Raw genomic sequence first — 12,292 nt, 5'->3', positions numbered from 1 at the left:
CCTATAAATGTATCCTTTCAAAGGGTGCTTCAAATTCCTCTTTCAACTTGGAGCAGTGTCCCTGAGAGTGTGGTGTCTTTGTTTACAGTGTTTTTTGAAATGATTTTAAATAGCAAACATAGGTACAGGTTTTTTGTTTTGTTTTGTTTTGTTTTTTAGTAGTAGTTACGTATTTATGTGAAACGCATTGTTTTTTCTTTTACTACATATATGCCAATATTCCTTTTAAATTTAGGGTTCTTTTAAAGCAACATAACAGAGGTGTCTGGGTGGCCCAGTCAGTTTAGCTTACAACTTCGGCTCAGGTCATGATCTCATGGCTCCTGAGTTCGAGCCCCACATTGGGTTCTGTGCTGACAGCTCAGAGCCTGGAGTCTACTTCGGATTCTGTGTCTCCCTCTCTGCCCCTCCGCAGCTCATTTTCTGTCTCTGTCTCCCTTTCTCTCTCTCTCTCAAGAATAAACATTAAAAAAAAAAAAAAATGTAAAGCAACATAACAAAACAAGGCACTAAATAATAATACATGATTACTCAGTTACAGCAAAAAATCTGAAAATGGTTCAAGACTGAATGAAGTTTGGGAAATCCTAAGGCTGCAGCCTCCTGACAAAACACAGAATACCTAACAAATTTGAGGGTCACCCTTGACAAGAAGCCATGTTAACCTTTTCAGGATCAATCCCGTTATAGTATACATGGTGCCGAAACAAATATTATCCTTTTTATCACCAGAACTTAATTTTAGAAAATTGATTGGGACGCCTGGGTGGCTCAGTCGGTTAAGCGGCTGACTTCGGCTCAGGTCATGATCTCGCAGTCCGTGAATTCGATCCCCGCGTCGGGCTCTGTGCTGACAGCTCAGAGCCTGGAGCCTGTTTCAGATTCTGTGTCTCCCTCTCTCTGACCCTCCCCCGTTCATGCTTTGTCTCTCTCTGTCTCAAAAATAAACGTTAAAAAAAAAAAAATTAAAAAAAAAGAAAATTGATGACCATTTTCATCAAAGCCAGAGCTTCAAAAACCTACGTAGTTCATGGAATTACATGATTTGGGATATAATGTACAGCATGGTGACTATAATTAACACTACTGTATTACAGATTTGAAAATTGCTACAACTCTACATCTTAAAAATCATAAGAAAAAAAAATTGCAACTAGGTGGGGTGATGGATGTTAACTAAATTTATTGTGGCAATTATTTCACAATATATACATTTCTTAAATCATGATGTTCTACACTTTAAACTTACATAATATTCTATGTAATTATATCTCAACAAAACTGGAAAAATGGTTACATGGCTAATTTTATGTTTTATTTTACAATTTTTTTTAAATTAATATTGTAATATATGAATACCCATTAAGTTATACACTCACATGGGTGAATTTTATAGTATGTGAATTACATCTCAATAAAGCTGTTAAAAATTATGTCAACTTGAAAAAAAGCATAACATAAATGCCAACTGGTAATACAAAAGGTGTAAATATTTGTAGCATGCTGTACAAGTGAAGAGCACAAGTTCTGGAACCAGCCTTCCTGGATTTAAATTGTGGCACCACTGCTTCTCCCTTACATAATTCTGGAAAGTTACTTAACCTCTCCATGCCTTGGTTTCTGCTACTCTAAAATAGGAACATAGTAGCTTCTTCACAGGGTACCATGAGGATTAAGAAAGTTAATATTTCTAAAGTGCTTAAATGAGTGCTGATCACATATGAAACATTAGGGCTAGTCATTATTACTAGTGAAAGTGCTTGGAGAGAAGCACATCTGGTGGGTTTAGGGTGCATTTGGAAAGGGAGAGTTATACTACTTATAACCCACTGAAGAACAACAGTCCACTTTATGAAAGATATGAAATTTCAAGAGCTTATTGAAAAACATTTGTTGTAGATGAAATGGAGCAAATATAGAGATGAAAAATGGCAATAATGGGAAAACCTGTGCAACTAGAATGCAGATGAACAGAAAGGAAGACACCGACCAAATTTGCCTGAGAAGACCTGACATGCTAAGGGAAAGGCAATAAAATAGTTAAGGAGAACTAATATAACCTCAATCAGAGAATAAAAAATTTTGGTACTACCCTTCTAGGTGATTCTAATGGTGAATAGATGGCTATAGCCTCATGAATCACCCAATAAGCCACAACAAATTTCCTTATGCTCCTACACAAGAATGAGTTGGGATATTTAATTACTGTCAGATATGTACTTAGAAATACAATATTATTTTATTATCTACTTCTGCAGGCCGGAGTCTGTGGACACAGACTTTTAGATAAAGGTTAATCAGAGCATGCTTTTGAGAGGAAAGGAAGCAACATTAGGCAAAGAGAAAAATTGGGCTGTGATATAATTGCAGCAAAGGACTCAGCCAATCCCACAGGAGCTCTGGAGCTGGGATGGCCCTTCAATTCCCCTGTCCTGAGGCAAGGACTGTTTTTGTAATCCCTGCATTGGCCTATCATTTTATGTGAGGAGTAAGTATAGTGGGGGATGTAGCCTTGAGAGAGGCAGCTCCCATCAGATGAGAGCAATTGACAAACAGGGCCTGGGAATCACCATAGCCAGGACCCCTTGCAGGTGGGAAAGCGTGCCCTACTCCAGGAGGGGATCACTACATCCGTGGTTCCTATGTTGTAGTCCCCAGAACAGCAGCAGCAGCAGCAGCAAGGTCTGGAAACTTATTAGAAATGCAAATTCTCAGGCCCCATGCAAAAGCTACTGAACAGGAAGCTCTAGAAATGGGGTCCAGCAATCTGTGTTTCAATAAGCCTACCAGGAAATTCTGATGCATGCTAAGTTTGAGAACCACTGCCACATATAGTATGTAAAATATGAAATGTACACAAAACTATTTTATTGTAGCAACAGTTGTCATACAGCCTGTACTCTGTAAATGCACATCATGAACTGATGTGCAACACTACTGGAAAATAAGAAAATTTAATCACTTAGAGCCCTGACTTTGGGTCAGTTACAGAGCTGTTGGTTAATAGACTTGAAGGTAATTACTAAGCTGTAGCAATATTTGATATGGCACTTAATATATGACACAGACCAATGGAAAAGTGAGTTAATAAAACAATAAAGCTATATTCATTGCCAAAAAAAAAGTCTATAAATATAAAAGAACATGCTAAGGGCAAAAAAATACGAACTGAGTAAAGCAAAATGCTAAGGGGTGTACAACTCTAGTCAAATCCAACTTGGTTGGCATTTTAACTCTCTTTTGGGCTTCAAAGACCCTCAGGTAAAAATAACAAGATGAGTTCAGAAAGGAGGGAAGGAATGACTTCAAGGCAATTTATCTTTCCTAAAGAAGTGGTCTTTGTAGCCAAGAGGGATACACAGAGCTGGAAAATGCCAAGGAAAATCTCCAAGTCTTTACTAACTCTATGTGATGGAGAGCAGTAAGACAAATGCCAAACAGTGACAGGACAAGGTGGTGAAAATATTCTTCTTCATAGATATCATCACTCCAAGTATTCAATGACACAGGAGCCATGGTGTAATCTGCAACTCATTAGAGCATTCCAGGGAACCTTCTAAGAAAATGATAAATGAAGTATCGGATGCCTCACACAAATAGTTTCAAATTTTCATAGTGTTTTCTTTGAGCCTGGAACTACCAGCCTTAGCTATTGGAATAAAAGCTGTATCTTACATTACTACATAGTTCTCTATCTTCAAAGCCCTTTCACAGACATCTATAATTTGACTCTCAGAAGTACTTTTGAGATGGTCAGTGTGGTATCCACATTCCATAAATAAAGAAATGGGCCTAAAAAGGTTAAATGACTTGTTCGAAGTCCCATAGAAGCTCATTACAGAGAGTGCTATTCATTATTAGCACTTATTATTATGCTTTATGGAATGTTTCCTAGATACCACAGATGAAGCCAGAAGTTATAGTAATATTTTATAGAATCCTCACAAAATCCTTCAAGTTAAATATTATTATTTTTCTCTCTTATAAAGAAACAAAGAGAGGTTAGGTAGTTTGCCCAACAGCATACAGCTACTAAGTGGCAGAGTCAGAGCTGAGGGAAGTCTGGCTCTAAAGCATGCATTCCTTCCACTATGCTATTTCAGCTGGTCTTGGGTGGGCCTGGGCATTGTGCTTAGGTGATTTTAATGTGCACAAGGATGGGTAAACCCTGCTGAGCTGCTACAGTAGAAAAACATGTACAATTCTGACCAGGACACAAGCTAGAGTGTAAATGTGTAAACTAAGTTAAAATAAATAAAAAGGCATAGGAAGTAAATAAGAAATGAGTTACTTCAAAAAAGAAGACTAAATAAAATATAATATGCCAAATTCCACTGTTTTGATAAACAAATATTAAGACATTAAGTATTGGTAGGTTTATCCATGAGTATCAGGAGCAAGAAATCTAAAAGCAAGGTTCACCTCAAGTTTTACAGAAATAGAATGATACTTTCAGATTCTGAAGGTCAGAACTCAACCTGATATTTTATTTGACTTATAATCTCTTAAAATTTTTCTCCATGTTGAATAAGCCCTCCCCCCCCCCGACCTTTTTTTTTTTTTTGCATTTCAACAGTTTTATACAAAACCAGTGTTTTAATGATTTGGCTTCTTCAAAAGGTAGTTAAATGTTGATTTGTCATTCTCCTGGCATAATGACCAAACAGAATACTCCGTCAGCTTGTTGAACTGATATCCGTAAGTGCTGCCAAACAGGTCAGCAATTAATGTCTTTGCTGAGTAGTTGGTTTCCATGATATCTACACAAAAACAATTTTCTTTGAATTTAAAGCAAAACAGAAGACAATCCCTTCATTCACAAAAGTTAGCTTCTCATCTGAAACTCACAAGCTACTGCACTAGCAGCTCTTCTCAGACACCAAGACTTATTTCCTCCCCCCAGTTGCCAATCTCCATTTCACCTAGAAAAGCTACAACCCCCTCTTTTTCGCTATTAGATTCCATATTAACACCTCCCAGCCACCAAACCTCCTAATTTTCTCCTTTGTCTACCTTTATAGCATGAGATCAAGAGCAAATGCTCCAGAAAGCTTAAAATCTTACAGCTGCACAAAATACACATGGGAAACAAAACCTTCCAAGATAAAGCATCTTTTAAGGTTTAATTTAACCTAAGCATGTTGCTTAAATATATTTCTGTCTACTGGCTACAAAATTCCACACTGTTAAAGATTTTTAAAAAGTATAGTATAATTCACATTTTTAAGTTACAATCTGGTGATGTTTTAATTCACTAAAATATATTTTAATAATAATTTTAATCTCATCTCACTTAATATTTTTGCTTCATCATCATGTTTCTGTGATTTTTTTATTTGAAATTGTTATTTACAGAGTTATTTATAAAAAAGTAACATTTAAAATTTTTAGAAGTAGTGTTCACTTTAATAGTGTTTTTTTTTTTCTTTTTTTCCCCCTCTCCCTTTCTGATTTAAAATGGAGAGAACAATTTCCTCTTGGAACAACAACAAAAAAATTGAATACAGCATCCCAAGATCTGTAAATAGAGACGCTGGGGACACACAAAAAAATATTTAGATATAAAACACAGATGGAGAATTTACTTGATCTCTAATGTAAAGCTTCTAAAAAATACACTTTCCTAAACAAATATAACTATTTTAAATGCATACTTCCCAAATCAGGAAAAAAAATACCACAAAACTACATTCACACAAAAAAAGTATATACACCTAATCGGAAAGCTTGTGTTTTCTATCCATTTTCATGGCTAACCACAAGTGAATAGGGAATTGAGGATACCTATTTTTAAAAAAATAGATGATCAATTAGATTGATGACACATAGGTATATAGAGAAAAAAAACACAGAAAATGTGCAGAAAAGCGTAATATGAAATATTTAACATGTTTTATTTTTTAATCTCCATCTGATGATATAAGTCTAATAACCAACTATCACTGCCTACTCCACAGCCCTATACTGCAAGTTCTTAAAGAAAATACCTTTCTATCAGATGTCTCAAAAGATCTTATTAGCAAGATTGAAGAATGCCTTTGTCATATCAAATATGCTCAGCTGTTTACCTCATGGTGAAGTAGTGTTAGAACCATTTAAAGATGTGTCTGACATCATTAATCTATTTGACCTCTGACCTGCAGATCTAAACTGTAACTATGGTGACCAAAGCTTGACCTTACAATGCTGAGAAACTTTAAAGCTCTGCAGTATTTTGGGTCACATTGTTAAGTTAGACAAAGGGGTAAAGAAATAATGTGACAGTTTCCTGGGAATTAAGGTCAGCAGGTCAATTGTGCTGAAGCTTTTTGTGATAAGGAAACTAGTTAATTTTTTTTTTTGATCTGTTGAAGTTTTTAGAATAGTAGAAGCTGTGAAACATGCAAAGAAATCAATTCTTTAAACTCTAAGGAAGTTGGAAAAAGTACAATTAGTGTTAAACATTCAGTAATATAATATACCCTACACTGTATAGATGTAATACAATATACCCCCATTATCAAAGTCTATACAATCGCAAGTAAATAATTTCATCTGCAAACTCCTGCTCTATATCAAAATTATAAAATGATCATTGTTTTAAACACAGGGACGTTCTTGTGAACAAATGCATAGTCATTTACTTTAATATATATTAAATAAAAATTACCCACATGTACAAACAATATTATTGTCTAAGGAAAACGAATAATAAAAACAACAAGCATGTAAGTATAGAGCTAGTGTTAACACCACGTAATGGTGGCTACCCCTCCTAAATATGAGCACTCTCTGTATTTAGGTGTGCTCTCGCTGCATAATTAAAGCAGAACTTCACACAGAAACTGTGAACCTCTGTTTTCAAGAGCTTCTAATTACACCAATAATAAGCTAGATTAACCTTTTCCACAAAAAGTCACGTTCTGAGGCACTGCTCCATGGATATTTATCCTTAAGCCGTGGTTATTTTTATGCTAATCATTGGAAGCCAATTATTTTTTTTTACTACATATATATGTACATATATGTGTGTGTGTGTGTGTGTAGTGTGTGTGTGTGTGTGTGTAGTGTGTCTGCAGAAAAATAGTAAGCAAGGGAATTTTCCATATAAGCAAAGCAAATTTAAATGGCCCCCAACCAACACAATTTTAAAACATACACCCTACACAAATTCTATATACAATTTACATTTGCCATTATTTTATAACTAATAAAATCTATTTTTCTCTAAAGAATCTGGAAGACGGTGTCATAATTCAAATGTATTTCAGCTCATATTTTAATGTGAGAGAAATTACACACACATACACACACTCACAAATGTTACCAGATATATAAACACCTGGAAAAGAAAGCACACTATATATTTCTTTTATGTTTTTCATTTGAAAGTTTGGAGTCTCAGAAAGCAGAACTGCTGAAAGACTAGATACCACTTGGTGCTTTATTTTCTCATCCGTCACCTACATATCTGTTCAAAAGAATATACCAGCAATTTTTCTCCCATATGTCCCTTAGAGACTTTAGGAGTCTTTAGAAGGTTCGAAGGAGCCTTTGGAAAGGCAAAAGATTTGAACACTTAAAAAAGAAAATTCAAGTGTGGGTCACTATAAATGAATTTTGACAGTATGCCCCAGGGAAGAGAATGCTTCTAAACAAACCACACTGGCACATAGTTATAAAGCCATGGTAGAATCAGGCATGGGCAGTAAAGAATATACAACAAACAAAACCAATGAAATCTTTTGATCACATTCTTCTGTTGAGATATGGACTAGATGAAAATAAATCCTAGGCTGAAAACTTTTTAAAGCATCAGTGGATAATAATGTGAAGAAATACCTCATGGAACCTTCCAAAAACAGGAATCTATTATCAGCAGACTGGAAGTCTAATGTAAATAAGAAATAAAGGTACAGGGGAGAGAAGGGGGGCACTGGGAGGTGGGAGTAATGTTGGGAGGGACTAAACCAGAAAAACAAATGACTTAATACATTTCCCTTCTCTAATACATCACAGTTTAAAATCCGATCAGCTTTAACCAAGAATGGCTAAAAGTCTGCTACTAAAAAAGACACAAGACCAAAGGGCTTTTAGATAGACATGTATACAGACACCAAATATCCTAAGCACATTTCATTTTCATGTTACTGTCACTGTTTCTGTTACTTGTCTCAAAATATACTTAGTGATAATGTATCATTTTTTTAAAATACTCACTACTGGATATAATTTGCTAATATTTAGAATATCAGTATTAATGTTAAGACTGGCCAATAATTTTCACTTATACATGTGCTAACTTTGGTTTCATTTCAGTTTCTGCTAACTTTGAAAAGCTGGCATATATTTAATTTAGTTACTAGTAGCAGAAACAAAATGTATCAAACCAGTAAATTGAGAAGAAACATTGGGGAAACAGAAAAACTAGGAAGATGTGGAGTGTTTGCATTATTGAAATCCTAAATGTGGGGCACCTGGGTGGCTCAGTCCATGGGGCATCAGACTTCAGCTGAGGTCATGATCTCACAATTCAAGAGTTAGAGCCCCATGTCAGGCTCTGTGCTGACAGCTAAGAGCTTGGAGTCTGCTTTGGATTCTGTGTCTCCCTCCCTCTTTCTCTGATCCTCCCCCACTAGTGCTCTGTCTTGCTCTCATTCAAAAATGAGTGAACATTAAAAAAATAAAAAAGTAAATTTAAAAAAAAAACAAACAAAAATCCTAAATGTGAGTGCAAGAATATGATTGGAATCCTACCTCCTAGAGTTGAAGATTCCACTCGGACCCATCTATCTGGTACATGCCAAACATTTCTGATTGTTTCTGTTTCCATACATAGGTATTAAAATAATGCAGAAAGACTCATGCAAATGAACTGCATAATTAACAGAGGTTAGAACCTTCTTGTGGGAAGTTCAGTGGAGGAAATTGGGACATAGGATGGGGCCATAACGAGGGTGCCCTTGTAAATAAAGGGAATTTGTTGAACTTTCAAATTCTAGAATTTGAGAACTGTATGCTTGTTTTCACTTCTACTGTCATGAATAATCATTATAAATCAACCCAAGGGGGTTAAGATAGATAGAAAAGAAACATGAACAACTGCTTCTTCAAGTTCCTCTATGGTTATTAGTCTACTTAGGTTTCTAAATCTCTTGAATCAAATTTTGTAATTATCTTTTCTTAGAAAATAATATATTTCATTCAGATTCTGAATGGCACGGGTATAGCATTTTCTTATCATTTTCTTAATCTCTATAACTATATTCATTTTCTCTTTCTCATCCTTAATTTGTGTTTTGTTTTTGTTTCAAAATCTGATTTGCTAATGTCTGTAAATTTTTTTCTGCTTTAACTCTTATCTAGTTCCCTTCTCTTACTTTCTTCATGCTTGCACTGTTCTATTTCCTGTTCATTTTTTCTATCCTTGCTTAGTAATAAATGCATTTGAGAATATATGTTTTCTTCTGCTTACTGCTTTGGCTATGCAACATACATTTTGGTATGTAATTATCCATATTTTGCTTACTCTAAATAGTTAGATAGTCTGAACTGAAATATAAAGAATGAGAAGAATTTAACTAGATGAAGAAAAAAAGAAGAGTAATACTGGAAGAGGGAACTTACGTGCAAAAGGCTTATACTGTAAGGGAGACTCGCAAAGGCCTCTTAAAAATATATAATAATCATGGGGTGCTTGGGTGGCTCAGTTGGTGAAGCATGTGACTCTTGATCTTGTGGCTGTGCGTTCAGGCCCCAGGCTGGTTGTTGAGATTACTTCAGAATTAAAACACACACACACACATACACCCCACAGATATACCATGAAGATTCTAAAAGCTTCTTTATTTGGTTATTTTATTACTTGACTTGATTTCTGATAATCTCAATATAGTAACTGCTCAGTAATCAAATATGTAAAATAAAGTCACAGAAATCCTAAATATGAGTGTAAGAATATGATGCTCTCAAACACTTGATTTCTGATAATCTCAATATAGTAACTGCTCAGCAATCAAATATGTAAAATAAAGTCAATAATTAGAAAAGAACGAACTTTTTTTCTTATTTTATTACTAAGAATATAAAAAGCATGTATTCAGATAAATGCGGATGAAATATGATCAAAGTTATTATTTTTAAAGCTTACAAAAAGCTGGATTCACCCAAACATATTCCATATTCAATATAAAGAAGTTTATTATAAATTTCTCAAAGTTACAAAATATGAGGGCAGAAGTTGTAGTTAATATAAGACATGAAAGGGAAATATTTCTTATTAGACATAATTAAATATTTTTATATTTAAAAACAGTACCCTAAAAAAATCTTTTACACTTAGCAATTCCCCCACTGAGTTCCATATGTATATAAATGAATTCAGCATGATTAACAATCTAATAATTGTTTAATTTTTAGGATCTTCATTTATACACTTACACTATAATGTTTTAACATACTACCACATAGACTGCATTCCTCTACAGAAAATGCTATTGTTTACCTGATAAAGCCCAGGGAGATTCTTCAGCAGTTTCTTATAAAAAAGAAACTGGTTTTTAAGTCTCCCTTGAAAGGAAATTAAATAGAAAATCCTGCATTTAAATGACACTGAGGTACTGACACCAATGGATTGAGGCCAGGAAATTCAAAGTTAAAGTTAAAGCTGGTACTCTGTCCTTAAAACAGGCTATTGTCCTATCCCCACCCCAGCCTTGTAAATTTAATTAAACCTAAATTCTGAGCAGTTGATATAAGTGGCTCAGAAAACTATAGGAATTTTCATCCTTTAGGTGGCCTTTTGTGCTCTACTTCCTCTCACTGAGACATAAACTCTATGTACATTTTCTCTTCTCTTAAAAAAAAAAATCAGGTTAAAAAAAACCACTTTGTTTCAAGTATTCACTGTCTTCACAAACCCAAGGAAATAACTTTACCTTTAAAGTCCTTTCAGTCTCACTACATCTAGCCTGAAGTTTCATCAAAAGGTACACTTTTGATTATTTACCATAGTGTTTTTTTATACTCCTCGACATGGAAATGCTTTTTTAAGGTGACTTTGCTTCTAATAATTAAGTTAGACTATATAACATGAAAATTCAATTACAACTTACACATTGATACTTTCCCTCAAATCATCCTTAACCACATTAGTTTTGAAGTACTGAATAAGAATCTAATATTAAAGTTTAAAGTGACATTTTCAAAATGGCTGAGAAAAGTTAATTTCTATTTATAATTACAGTCTTGAAAATTCTATGGTAATTATTTCACATTGAAAAAATTCAACCAGGGGCACCTGGGTGGCTCAGTCAGTTGAGCATCCAACTTCGGCTCAGGTCATGATCTCATGGCTCTTGAGTTCAATCCTCCCGTAGGGCTCTGTGCTGATAGCTCAGAGCCTGGAGCCTGTGTCTGATACTGTGTCTCCCTCTTGCTTTGCCCCTCCCCACTCACACTCTGTCTCATTCTCAAAAATAAACAAACATTAAAAAAAAAAAAACTAAATCAATAAAACAACTAGTTTTAACTTCACAAGAGTTTGTATTTCATTCTGTTCAGTATCTTAGCTTTGCCAACAATTCAAATTGATTTTCAATAGCCAAAAGAAGTTTTTTTAAGTTGTACAACAATTACTTCTGAAATGATCTTTCACTTTATTCAATATGAACATATGTGGGGAAAAAATGGAGTGTATTTCTGCAATAAGTATTTATCAACTGTATTTTAGATGCCTTTTTAAATGAAGATGTGGATTTGGTAAAGCACAAAGATGACATGAAATGTCTATGTTCTAAATGTGTGTGTGTGTGTGTGTGTGTATGTGTGTGTATATATATAAATAATTAGGGGGGGAAAGGTAAGTGAGAAATAGGACCTTATCTGCACATGTCATTATTTATTGTATTCAAGGAACAGTACATATCATGTCATGTGATAACTAAGGCCTGAAGGTAACTGCAAATGATATCAGTGAACATAGCAAGTCAGAAGCTCCACAAGTCCATGCCTCAAGAGAAAGAATCATCAAGAAATCAAGCAAAACTGTCACAATCGACTTTGTCAGAATTCTGGGAAATAGTGCGAGGTTTATACAAACCAAGTCAGCACTAAATCAAAACAAAAGAAACTTTAAAATGCCAGAAAAGATTTGTACTATTTGTCCTTGTCCTTGTCCCAACTTCCTCCTTGTTCAAAGTGGTCTTAAAGATGGTGGCTAGCTTCCCTCATGTACAACCTGGTCCTTGGTTCCAGGAGAAACACAGAAAGCCTTACTTGCAAAGAGTTCTATTTATCTATTCTAACCTTCAAG

At 34.7% G+C, this 12,292-nt stretch overlaps 1 protein-coding gene and 1 long non-coding RNA gene across 2 annotated transcripts in view; both read right to left on the bottom strand.

Moving 5' to 3' along the window:
- Window positions 1–12,292, bottom strand: part of MACROD2 (mono-ADP ribosylhydrolase 2) — a 2,018,887-nt gene that overhangs the window by 1,616,154 nt on the left and 390,441 nt on the right. The window lies entirely within an intron of this gene.
- LOC122237264 lies at window positions 4,467–6,070 on the bottom strand. Its single transcript, XR_006215601.1, has 2 exons — window positions 5,988–6,070; window positions 4,467–4,760 (listed from the first exon to the last, which is right to left on the bottom strand). It is a non-coding gene; the product is annotated as an uncharacterized LOC122237264 (long non-coding RNA).

This window comes from Panthera tigris, chromosome A3 (genome assembly GCF_018350195.1).
Source record: "Panthera tigris isolate Pti1 chromosome A3, P.tigris_Pti1_mat1.1, whole genome shotgun sequence".
Taxonomy (NCBI): Eukaryota; Metazoa; Chordata; class Mammalia; order Carnivora; family Felidae; genus Panthera; species Panthera tigris.
This window is presented reverse-complemented; position numbering and strand designations above follow the sequence as displayed.